The sequence below is a fragment of the Ranitomeya variabilis genome, chromosome 7, assembly GCF_051348905.1.
Source record: "Ranitomeya variabilis isolate aRanVar5 chromosome 7, aRanVar5.hap1, whole genome shotgun sequence".
Lineage (NCBI taxonomy): Eukaryota > Metazoa > Chordata > Amphibia > Anura > Dendrobatidae > Ranitomeya > Ranitomeya variabilis.
Genome location: NC_135238.1, coordinates 187,030,790 through 187,042,640, shown reverse-complemented (window position 1 = coordinate 187,042,640; position 11,851 = coordinate 187,030,790). Strand labels below are relative to the sequence as shown.

General features: G+C 42.3%; 1 pseudogene; it reads right to left on the bottom strand.

Moving 5' to 3' along the window:
* Positions 1-4,294: 4,294 nt before the first annotated feature.
* LOC143784348 (FAST kinase domain-containing protein 1, mitochondrial-like) overlaps positions 4,295-11,851 on the bottom strand; it is a 44,109-nt pseudogene continuing 36,552 nt past the window's right edge.

The window sequence follows — 11,851 nt, the reverse complement described above, 5'->3', positions numbered from 1 at the left end:
CTATGTTCACATTTGCGTTGTGCGCCGCATGCGTCCTTTTTTTGATTGATTTTGGACGCAGCAAAAATGCAACTTGCTGCGTCCTCTGCGGCCGGATGCGTGCGCTGCAGTGACGCATGCGGCCGGCGCAAAACGCAAGTGCGACGCATGTCCATGCGCCCCCATGTTAAATATAGGGGCGCATGACGCATGCGGCGCCCGACGCTGCGGCGCAGACCGCAAATGTGAACGTAGACTTAAATAGCTAGATAGAGCTGGATCCGCGGGCTGTGATCTGGCCTACGCTCAGCACTCTGCGGAGCGCTGTCATTCAAAACACGTCCACTCATTTTGGTGTTTAGTCCCAAAATGGAGGATGGAAGAAGAAAAGGGTTGGACAAGGAAATGACATCATTTCTTTTTTTTTTCCCCCACTGCAGTTAAAGCTTTATTTGTGTCAAACACAGACAATCTGCAGAGAAAACTGCATAAAAAACCGCACTAAAAACCGCATCAAAAACGCACCAAAAACGCACCTGCGTTTTCTGCCAAGAGCTGCGGTTTTTGTCCTGAAAAAAAAGGATTGAAATCAGGATCGTGTGAACATACCCTTACCGTACAGGGTTACGAGGGGGGGCGTCTGACTGACGCCTGCCCTAGTAACCTGGGGTTAGTGACAGTGGGGTTAGTAAACCCCAGCTGATGTCTGTTCCGCTTGCTGAGGCGTCTTTGGCTCAAGGCCATTGCAGCTGGCAGAATCGACATGATGTTAACTCCAGTGTGTATTGTATTCTGAGTCATAAAGACAGGAAATGACCTCAATGACTTTTTTTTTTCCCCTTTTTTTTTTTTCAAACAAACTTTATTTTCAGTACACAATGCTGAAAAAAACGCAGCTGCAAAAAACGCAGCAAAAAACGCTGTGTGTGAAAGCAGCTGCGTTTTTTGCCTGCGTAAAAAAACGCAGGTAAAGCAGCAGCAAAATACGCGCGCGTAAAAATACGCAGCAAATACGCTGTGTGTGAAAGTAGCCTAAATCTGCATTTCAAACGGCGCTCCTTATCTTCCGAGCTCTGCCGTGCGCCCAAACAGTGGTTTCCCCCCATGTATGGGGTATCAGCGTACTCAGGACAAATTGCACAATAACTTTTGTGGTCCAATTTCTCCTGTTACCCTTGGGGAAAAAAAAATTGCGGGCTAAAACATCATTTTGTGGAAAGAAAAAATGATTTTTTAATTTTCACGGCGCTACATTCTAAACTTTAGTGAAACAATTGGGGGTTAAAAGTGCTCACCACACATCTAGATAAGATCCTTAGGGGGTCTTCTTTCCAAAATGGGGTCACTTGTGGGGGGTTTCTACTGTTTAGGCACGTCAGGGGCTCTCCAAACGCGACATGGGTTCCGATCTCAATTCCAGCCAATTTTGCATTGAAAAGTCAAATGGCGCTCCTTCCCTTCCGAGCTCTGCCATGTGCCCAAACATTGGTTTACCCCAACATGTGGGGTATCGGCGTACTCAGGACAAATTGTACAACGACTTTTGTGGTCCAATTTCTCCTGTTACCCTTGGTAAGATAAAACAAATTGGATCTGAAGTAAAAATTTTGTAAAAAAAAAGTTTAATGTTCAATTTTTTTTAAACATTCCAAAAATTCCTGTGAAGCACCTGAAGGGTTAATAAACTTTTTGAATGTGGTTTTGAGTGCCTTGAGGGGTGCAGTTTTTAGAATGGTGTCACTTTTGGGCATTTTCTGTCATATAGACCCCTCAAAGTCACTTCAAGTGTGAGGTGGTCCCTAAAAAAAATGGTTTTGCAAATTTTGTTGCAAAAATGAAAAATCGCTGGTCAACTTTTAACCCTTATAACTCCCTAACAAAAAAAAATTATGTTTCCAAAATTGTGCTGATGTAAAGCAGACATGTGGGAAATGTTGTTTATTAACTATATTATGTGATATATCTCTCTAATTTGAGGGCAGAAAAATGAAAAATTTGAAAATTGCTAAATTTTCATAATTTTCGACAAATTTCTGTTTTTTTCACAATTAAATGCAAGTCATATCGAAGAAGTTTTACCACTATCACAAAATACAATATGTCTCGAGAAAACAATGTCAGAATCACCAGGATCCGTTGAAGCGTTTCAGAGTTATGACCTCATAAAGTGACAGTGGTCAGAATTGTAAAAATTGGCTCTGTCACTTAGGTGAAAACAGGCTTCGAGGTGAAGGGGTTAATTTAACCAAAATCAGGGGAAAAAAAAAATATATCAGACTTGATAAAGGCTCACTAGTGACACCTCTAGCACAACATTTTACCATTATGGTCGTCCCGAAACAGGAGGATATAAATTGGTAGTAAAATTCTGATGACAGATTACCTTTAAGAAAACACTTGTCAGTGTTTTGTTTTGGTTTGTTTTTTGGGGGGCGTGGGGTATGGTTGTGCACAAGAAGATCAAAAATGATAAAATTGCTAAAAAAAAGTAAATTCCGGCTGTGATTAAGTCAGCACAGCTATATGTATGGGGCTACAGACAGGTCATGGTGCCCGAGCTCACCCGTCCTTTGCTGCAAGCATCAGTACTGGGCATGTTATGTCAGCATCAGACCCATACAATGAGGCAATGGAAGAAGGGGCCCTGGTTTGAGGGTTCATGTTTTCTTATATCTTATGTGGACTGCCGGGCTCAAGCGTCACTTACTAGGGATGGTGCAGGATGCACTATGGTAAGAAGACAGGCCGGCAGAGTGATGTGCAACATTCAGCTGGGAAACCTCAGATCCCAGCAATGATATGATGTGGATGTGACAGGTACCATCAAACTAAACATTATACAGCAAAAGTAAGTAGCCCCCTTTGCAGTGATGGAATTTCCTAATAGTAGTGGCCTCTTTCAGCAGGATAATGCCCGTACCACGCTGCAAAAACTTCATGTCACGTTGTGACGTCTTCAGTAAGGAAGGGGGGGCCTAAAACTGTCCCTGTAACTGGGACCCTAACTTTCCCTGTCCCGGAGGTACTCTTGAAGGTAGAAGTCTCCAACCTTACTATGCTCCTGTTAAACTCTGTTCTGTCTCCTCCTCCACTCTGGGACAGAAATGTAAGGTAAACAGGACACAAAGACCAAACAGGGATAACAGTTAGGCTAGGTTCAGATTGCGTTAGTGCAATCCGTTTAGCGCTAGCGGATTGCGCTAACGCAATGTCTTTTTCGGGGCCGCGTTTAGGGGTCGCGTTAACGTCCCCGCTCTCGCAGATCCCCGATCTGCGAGAGCGGGGAACGGACCTCTGGCGCGCCGCGAACGCTGCAAGCAGCGTCCGAGGCGCGCTACAAAAGACCGGCACATCGCTAGCGCGTGCCGAAAATGACACGCGCTAGCAATGCGCTTTAACATTGCCGGCAATGGGAGCGCTAACGGACGCGGTGCACGGCGTTAATTTCGCCGTGCAACGCTGTCCGTTAGCGCTCTCCCATTAACGCAATGGGAACCTAGCCTAAGCAACAGAAATACAAACACTCACCAAAGGTAAAGAGGCATATAGGGAAGAATAGGAATGTACCAACCAAATGGGAATAGGACAATGAGGAAAGCATACACCCAAAAACAGCATGCAACAATCTCCAGCAGCAACAACGATCTACAACTCAGCACAGAGTCTCCAAGGAGCTAGGAAGGAAAGATTTCACTGGCAATGCAGAGAAGGTCTGGCCAGGTTTAACAGGGAGAGGCAATGACCAGATCAGAAGCAGCTGAAAATGGAGCTTGCAAGTTTCTGACCAACATAGAAAAAATTGTTAACCTCTTCAGCACCAAATTAATTTAACATGGGACACAAATACACAGGCTAAATGGAAGATCTGCGATTCACAATACGTAGTGATCTTCTAACCCTAAATCTCCCAGGAGGACTTGACAGGTACATGACAAAAGTTCAAAGTGATGACTTGGGCTCCAAACTTCCCGGATGTCAATCAGATTGGGTGTTTGGGACGTGCAGGAAAAAACGAGTCTGATCCATGGAGCCCGAACCTCACAACTTTAAGGGTAGGGGTAGTTGACATCAGATTAGCCACCTGCTGGAACACGTGCCCCGATCTCCAGATGTGACGTCACCTGCTCCGCTTGCTTCTCAATTCGACAGTGAACGGAGCAGAACGAACCCAATCTGCTGATAATATCTTGGTGCCAGATGCCAGCCATGTTTTTCTTACGTTATACAGCTATGTTTATTGACCTTTCGCCAAAAATCATGTTGTGCAAGTACTGCTCCTTTGTAAGAGAACACACATATATGAATGAATAAAAAATATACTTTATTTACAGGGTGGCACAAAACATTTCACAGTTCACTAGCAAAAATCTTCTTCCGGAGGTAGTTAATCCACGTTTCCTTTGTTCCAAGGTCCATTGAATTCCATTCAAAACTAGGGATCTGTAATAGAGAACTAACATGTAACTGCGGGAAGTCATCTATAGAAATTGTCTCAGAGAAAATTATATATATATATATATATATATATAGTGCCTTGCTAAAGTATTCGGCCCCCTGGAACTTTTCAACCTTTTCCCACATATCATGCTTCAAACATGATTTGAAGCATATGTGGGAAAAGGTTGAAAAGGGGCCTGAATACTTTCGCAAGGCACTATATATATATATATATATATATATATATATATATATATATAACACACAGACTGACATAGGAGAAGATACTATTATACAGACATGAGGAACCCATCATGATATACTATCCTAAAACACAACTCGAATTGTAACCAACCTGAACTACATAGTACCCCAGGATCTCCAAATGTCTCTTCTTCATGGCATTTAACCCCTCTGTGACCTTAGACGTACTATCCCGTCGAGGTGACCTGGGCCTATCTGACCCTCGACGGGATAGTACGTCATAGCCGATCGGCCGCGCTCACGGGGGGAGCGCGGCCGAGTGTCAGCTGCATATCGCAGCTGACATCCGGCACTATGTGCCAGGAGCGGTCACGGACCGCCCCCGGCACATTAACCCCCGGCACACCGCGATCAAACATGATCGCGGTGTACCGGCGGTATAGGGAAGCATCGCGCAGGGAGGGGGCTCCCTGCGGGCTTCCCTGAGACCCCCGGAGCAACGCGATGTGATCGCGTTGCTCTGAGGGTCTCCTACCTCCCTCCTTGCCGCAGGTCCCGGATCCAAGATGGCCGCGGCATCCGGGTCCTGCAGGGAGGGATGTGGCTTACCGAGTGTCTGCTCAGAGCAGACACTTGGTAAGCCTGCAGCCCTGCACAGCAGATCACAGATCTGGCAGAGTGCTGTGCACACTGCCAGATCAATGATCTGTGATGTCCCCCCCTGGGACAAAGTAAAAAAGTTAAAAAAAAAATTCCCCACATGTGTGTAAAAAAAAAATAAAAAAAATATCCTAAATAAAGAAAAAAAAAAAAAAAATTATTCCCATAAATACATTTCTTTAGCTAAATAAAATAAAAAAAAACAATAAAAGTACACATATTTAGTATCGCCGCGTCCGTAACGACCCAACCTATAAAACTGCCCCACTAGTTAACCCCTTCAGTAAACACCGTAAGAAAAAAAGAAAAAAAACGAGGCAAAAAACAACGCTTTATTACCATACCGCCGAACAAAAAGTGGAATAACACGCGATCAAAAAGACTGATATAAATAACCATGGTACCGCTGAAAACGTCATCTTATCCCGCAAAAAAAGAGCCGCCATACAGCATCATCAGCAAAAAAGTAAAAAAGTTATAGTCCTGAGAATAAAGCGATACCAAAATAATTATTTTTTTCTATAAAATAGTTTTTATCGCATAAAAGCGCCAAAACATAAAAAAATGATATAAATGAGATATCGCTGTAATCGTACTGACCCGACGAATAAAACTGCTTTATCAATTTTACCAAACGCGGAACGGTATAAACGCCTCCCCCAAAAGAAATTCATGAATAGCTGGTTTTTGATCACTCTGCCTCACAAAAATCGGAATAAAAAGCGATCAAAAAATGTCACGTGTCCGAAAATGTTACCAATAAAAACGTCAACGCGTCCCGCAAAAAACAAGATCTGACATAACTCTGTGGACTCAAATATGGAAAAATTACAGCTCTCAAAATGTGGTAACGCAAAAAATATTTTTTGCAATGAAAAGCATCTTTCAGTGTGTGATGGCTGCCAATCCTAAAAATCCGCTAAATAACCCGCTATAAAAGTAAATCAAACCCCCCTTCATCACCCCCTTAGTTAGGGAAAAATAAAAAAATTAAAAAATGTATTTATTTCCATTTTCCCATTAGGGTTAGGGTTAGGGCTAGAGTTAGGACTAGAGTTAGGGCTAGGGTTAGGGTTAGGGCAAGGGTTAGGGCTAGGGTTAGGGTTAGGGCTAGGGTTGGGGCTAGAGTTAGGACTAGAGTTAGGGCTAGAGTTAGGGCTAGGGCAAGGGTTAGGACTAGGGTTAGGGTTAGGGTTGGGGCTAGGGTTGGAGCTACAGTTAGGGTTGGGGCTAAAGATAGGGTTAGGGTTTGGATTACATTTACGGTTGGGAATAGGGTTGGGTGTGTCTGGGTTAGAGGAGTGGTTAGGGTTACCGTTGGGATTAGGGTTAGGGATGTGTTTGGATTAGGGTTTCAGTTATAATTGGGGGGTTTCCACTGTTTAGGCACATCAGGGGCTCTCCAAACGGGACATGGCATCCGATCTGAATTCCAGCCAATTCTGCGTTGAAAAAGGAAAACAGTGCTCCTTCCCTTCAGAGCTCTCCCGTGTGCCCAAACAGAGGTTTACCCCAACATATGGGGTATCAGCGTACTCAGGACAAATTGATCAACAACTTTTGGGGTCCAATTTATCCTGATACCTTTGTGAAAATACAAAACTGGGGGCTAAAAAATCATTTTTGTGAAAAAAAAAAGAATTTTTATTTTCACGGCTCTGCGTTATAAACTGTAGTGAAACACTTGGGGGTTCAAAGTTCTCACAACACATCTAGATAAGTTCCTTGGGGGGTCTAGTTTCCAATATGGGGTCACTTGTGGGGGGTTTGTACTGTTTGGGTACATCAGGGGCTCTGCAAATGCAACGTGACGCCTGCAGACCAATCCATTTAAGTCTGCATTCCAAATGATGCTCCTTCCCTTCCGAGCTCTGTCATGCACCCAAACAGTGGTTCCCCCCCACATATGGGGTATCAGCGTACTCAGGACAAATTGGACAACAAAGTTTGGGGTCCAATTTATCCTGATACCCTTGTGAAAATACAAAACTGGGGGCTAAAAATCATTTTTGTGAAAAAAAAAAAAGGAATTTTTATTTTCACGGCTCTGCGTTATAAACTGTAGTGAAACACTTGGGGGTTCAAAGCTATCAAAACACATCTAGATAAGTTCCTTAGGGGGTCTACTTTCCAAAATGGTGTCACTTGTGGGGGTTTTTAATGTTTAGGCACATCAGGGGCTCTCCAAACGCAACATGGCATCTTAATTCCAGTCAATTTTGCATTGAAAAGTAAAATAGCGCTCCTTCCCTTCCGAGCTCTGCTATGCGCCCAAACAGTGGTTTATCCCCACATATGGGGTATCGTCGTACTCAGGACAAATTGCACAACAACTTTTGTGGTCTAATTTCTTCTCTTACCCTTGGGGAAATAAAAAAATGGGGGCGAAAAGATCATTTTTGTGAAAAAATATGATTTTTATTTTTACGGCTCTGCATTATAAACTTCTGTGAAGCACTTGTTGGGTCAAAGTGCTCAACACACATCTAGATAAGATCCTTAGGGGGTCTACTTTCCAAAATGGTGTCACTTGTGGGGGGTTTCAATGTTTAGGCACATCAGGGGCTCTCCAAATGCAACATGGCGTCCCATCTCAATTCCAGTCAATTTTGCATTGAAAAGTCAAATGGCGCTCCTTTCCTTCCGAGCTCTGCCCTGCGCCCAAACAATGGTTTACACCCACATATGGGGTATCAGCGTACTCAGGACGAATTGTACAACAAATTTTGGGGTCTATTTTCTCCTGTTACCCTTGGTAAAATAAAACAAATTGGAGCTGAAACAAATTTTGAGTGAAAAAAAGTTAAATGTTTAATTTTATTTAAACATTCCAAAAATTCCTGTGAAACACCTGAAGGGTTAATAAACTTCTTGAAAGTGGTTTTGAGTACCTTGAGGGGTGCAGTTTTTAGAATGGTGTCACACTTGGGTATTTTCTATCATATAGACCCCTCAAAATGACTTCAAATGAGATGTGGTCCCTAAAAAAAAATGGTGTTGTAAAAATGAGAAATTGCTGGTCAACTTTTAACCCTTATAACTCCGTCACCCAAAAAAATTTTGGTTCCAAAATTGTGCTGATGTAAAGTAGACATGTGGGAAATGTTACTTATTAAGTATTTTGCGTGACATATGTCTGTGATTTAAGGGCATAAAAATTCAAAGTTGGAAAATTGCGAAATTTTCAAAATTTTCGCCAAATATTCGTTTTTTTCACAAATAAACGCAAGTTATATCGAAGAAATTTTACCACTATCATGAAGTACAATATGTCATGAGAAAACAATGTCAGAATCGCCAAGATCCGTTGAAGCGTTCCAGAGTTATAACCTCATAAAGGGACAGTGGTCAGAATTGTAAAAATTGGCCCGGTCATTAACGTGCAAACCACCCTTGGGGGTGAAGGGGTTAAGCCTTTAATCTTGGAAGAGTTTCTGCAAAATGCCACTGGATTAAGAAAGTCAATGGCAACTCTATAAAGATGAAAGAAATAATATGTTAGAGTCCAACAAACAAAATCAAGAGGAATTGAATTCTACTCAAATTTTTCCAAAAAAACATCCATTTGCCCAAACCGCTATTTTTCTGAACCGGAAAAAGCCATTCATTTGTAAAAAAAAAAAAATTATACTGATTTTACTGCTCATCTCTCTAGCTCCTCTGTTCCTCAATGGAGAAACCGCCCTTTTCTCCTCCTCGATTAAGATAGGAGATGACAGTTGGTGCTTTTAAAATTCTATGGAGGGGGGGAGAGGAGCTAGCGGAACACAGACATTCTGCTATATCAGTCTCCATAGAACTTTGTGAGCACTAACTGTCATCTCCTATCTCAGTAACGGGAAAATCTGTATTCACGGAAAACAGATTTTACTTGGAAGTTGAGAATTTTGAGAATGAACGATCAGTTCAGGAGGAGAAAGAAGCAGATTTCTATGATCAGACATATTACAAAGTTTCTTATTTGCATGTCTTCTATGGATTTATGTAAGAAAACTTAAAATGAAGGCTATTTTTTAAGAGAATGAGGCTGCGTCGTGATCTAGCACCACATGTCTACACACAGAATCACCGACCTCTGGGCTCCTTGAGGTAGAGACTTGTTATCACACATCTGACTGTCCTGGCCCCACTGGACTTCGGCCACATTGGCGGACAGCTTGTTCTCCTCTATGTAGGCAATAGGCTTTTTATTTTTTTCAGGATGCACTCGAAGTCTATAGAAAGCAAGCATCAAATGTTAGGAGAATCACAGTCCAACACCTTCCAAAAACCCTCCCTGGGTCCACTCAGCGAGCTCCTGGTGTGTGCAGTGCTCAGGTCACATCAACAGCCAATTAGTGTCATCAACTTGACCAGAGCCGCTGAGCTCACTTATGGTCAACATAATGGCAACAGCGGCAGAGGCTCAATGCTGGACCTGGGGAGGGTGAGCCAGGCCACTTTGTTTGTTTTTAAAACAAACTACAATCAATTGGACACTTGTTTTCAAAAGCCGGAAAAACACTTTAAGGGTATGTGCACACATCCGGAAAGTATGCAGAAATTTCCTGAGAAAACCCTGAGGTTTTCCGCAGGAATTCTGCACGCGTTTTTATCGCGTATTTTGCGCGGATTTTTCGCTTTTTTTCCGGAGGTTCCCAATGTAATAATATAGTGGGAAATCCGCTTAAAATCCGCAAAATTAATGAACATGCTGCGTATTTTTCCGCATGCGTTTTTCGCGGAAAAATACGCAACATGTGCACAAAAATTGTGGAAACCATTATAAATGATGGAATGCATATGTATGCGTTTTTTAAGCGTTTTGGTTGCGAAAAAACGTGCAAAAAATCTGCGAATAATCTGGAACGTGTGCACACAGCTTAAAAGGGTTTTTAAAAGTTATCCCCTTTCTATAAAACAGGAGGCAAGTTACTGATCTCTTGGGGGTGTCTGACCGCACTCAGCCATTTCAAGCAGTCCGGTAAAGAATAAAAGGAGTGGGCGACCCCTGCTCAATTACGATTCTGTGCAGAATATTGATTGACTGTAGTGTATAGACTTTTGTTTTAATTTTTTTTATGGCAACAACCGTATGAAGAACTAAACAAATAAAGGAACTGCGGGCTTTTAGACAACGATCACCAGTGGGTCCTCCGCTAAGAAACGTGATATAATATGAAGTAGATGTGTGTGGAAGTCATCCTGTGATATCATATACTAAAATGCAACTCAAACTGTCCCCACCCTGAATTACATCCCCCCAGGATCTCCCATTGCCTCATATGTCAGTGTTTTGCTTGTGGCTGTGTTGCTTTTATTTGCACAAAAGTTATTAAACAGTCACAATATTTGATGAATTTTGACATATCTTTAAATTATAACATTTCTTTCCAGAGCAGAGCGGCGTTTGTGATTTCTTAGTGCAGCAAAATATATATTTTTTTACATTTCACAATCTTACCTACTGTGTAATAATATGGAGTAGTCACAAACATCTTGGCATAATTAACTCCCCCAAAGAGATCTCCGAGAAATAAGTGGATTTGATGGTATATGGATCTCTTACTGTTACCTTCTGAGCAAAAAAAGAAAACAAACAAAAAACAACTTTTTAATATTCTAAGGATTATTCCTTATTGCATATCCATAAATCGCACAATATACTTTTGCAGTGGAGAATATTAAAGGGATTGTTCACTTTCAGAAAAGTGGACCCCAAACACTCTAAAATAACAAACAGAGCAGGTACATGTCCTCCCCGGTTTCAGTGCCGGTTCCCTCTCGCTGCTCCGGTCTCAGTTTGGGCTGCAGAGATGACGTTATGTCCGACAGCCCAAATCACCGCTGTAGTCAATCACTAAGGCTGGTTTCACACTTGCGTTTTGATCTGCAGCGTTTTAAAAAAAAAACGTGTGTGGTGAAAAAACGCATGTAAATGCGGCAAAACACCACGTTTTTTAGACGCATGCGTTTTTGCATGCAGAAAAAAAAACGCGGTGTTTTGCGGCATTTACATGCGTTTTTTCCTGCGTTTGCGTTTTTTAAACGCAGGCTGAGAAGTGTGTGACAGCTGCCAATCATCAAAATCAACTAGAAAACCCACTAAAAACAGAAATAGCTAGGGTTAGGGTTAGGATCCCTAGTAACCCTAGGGATCCTAACCCTAACCCTAGGGATCCTAACCCTAACCCTAACCCTAGGGATCCTAACCCTAAGGGTTAGGATCGTAACCCTAACCCTAAGGGTTAGGGTTAGGATCCCTAGTAACCCTAGGGTTAGGGTTTTCTTGTTTTTTCTTGTGTTTAGGGTTAGGGTTTTCTTGTTTTTTCTTGTGTTTTTCTATAAAAACACATGCGTTTTTAACGCAAGCAAACGCATGTGCTTAAAAACGCATGCGTAGACAGCAATGCATTTTTTTGCCGCGAATAAACGCATGCGTTTTTTGCGGGAAAAAAACGCAGCTAGAAATTACTGCAGGTTGCATTTCTGCAAATGAACGCACGCGTCAAAAAACGCATGCGTTGCCGAAAACGCGTCAAAACACACGCTAAAAAACGCATGCATTTTTTTTTATGTTAAGTACAGAAAA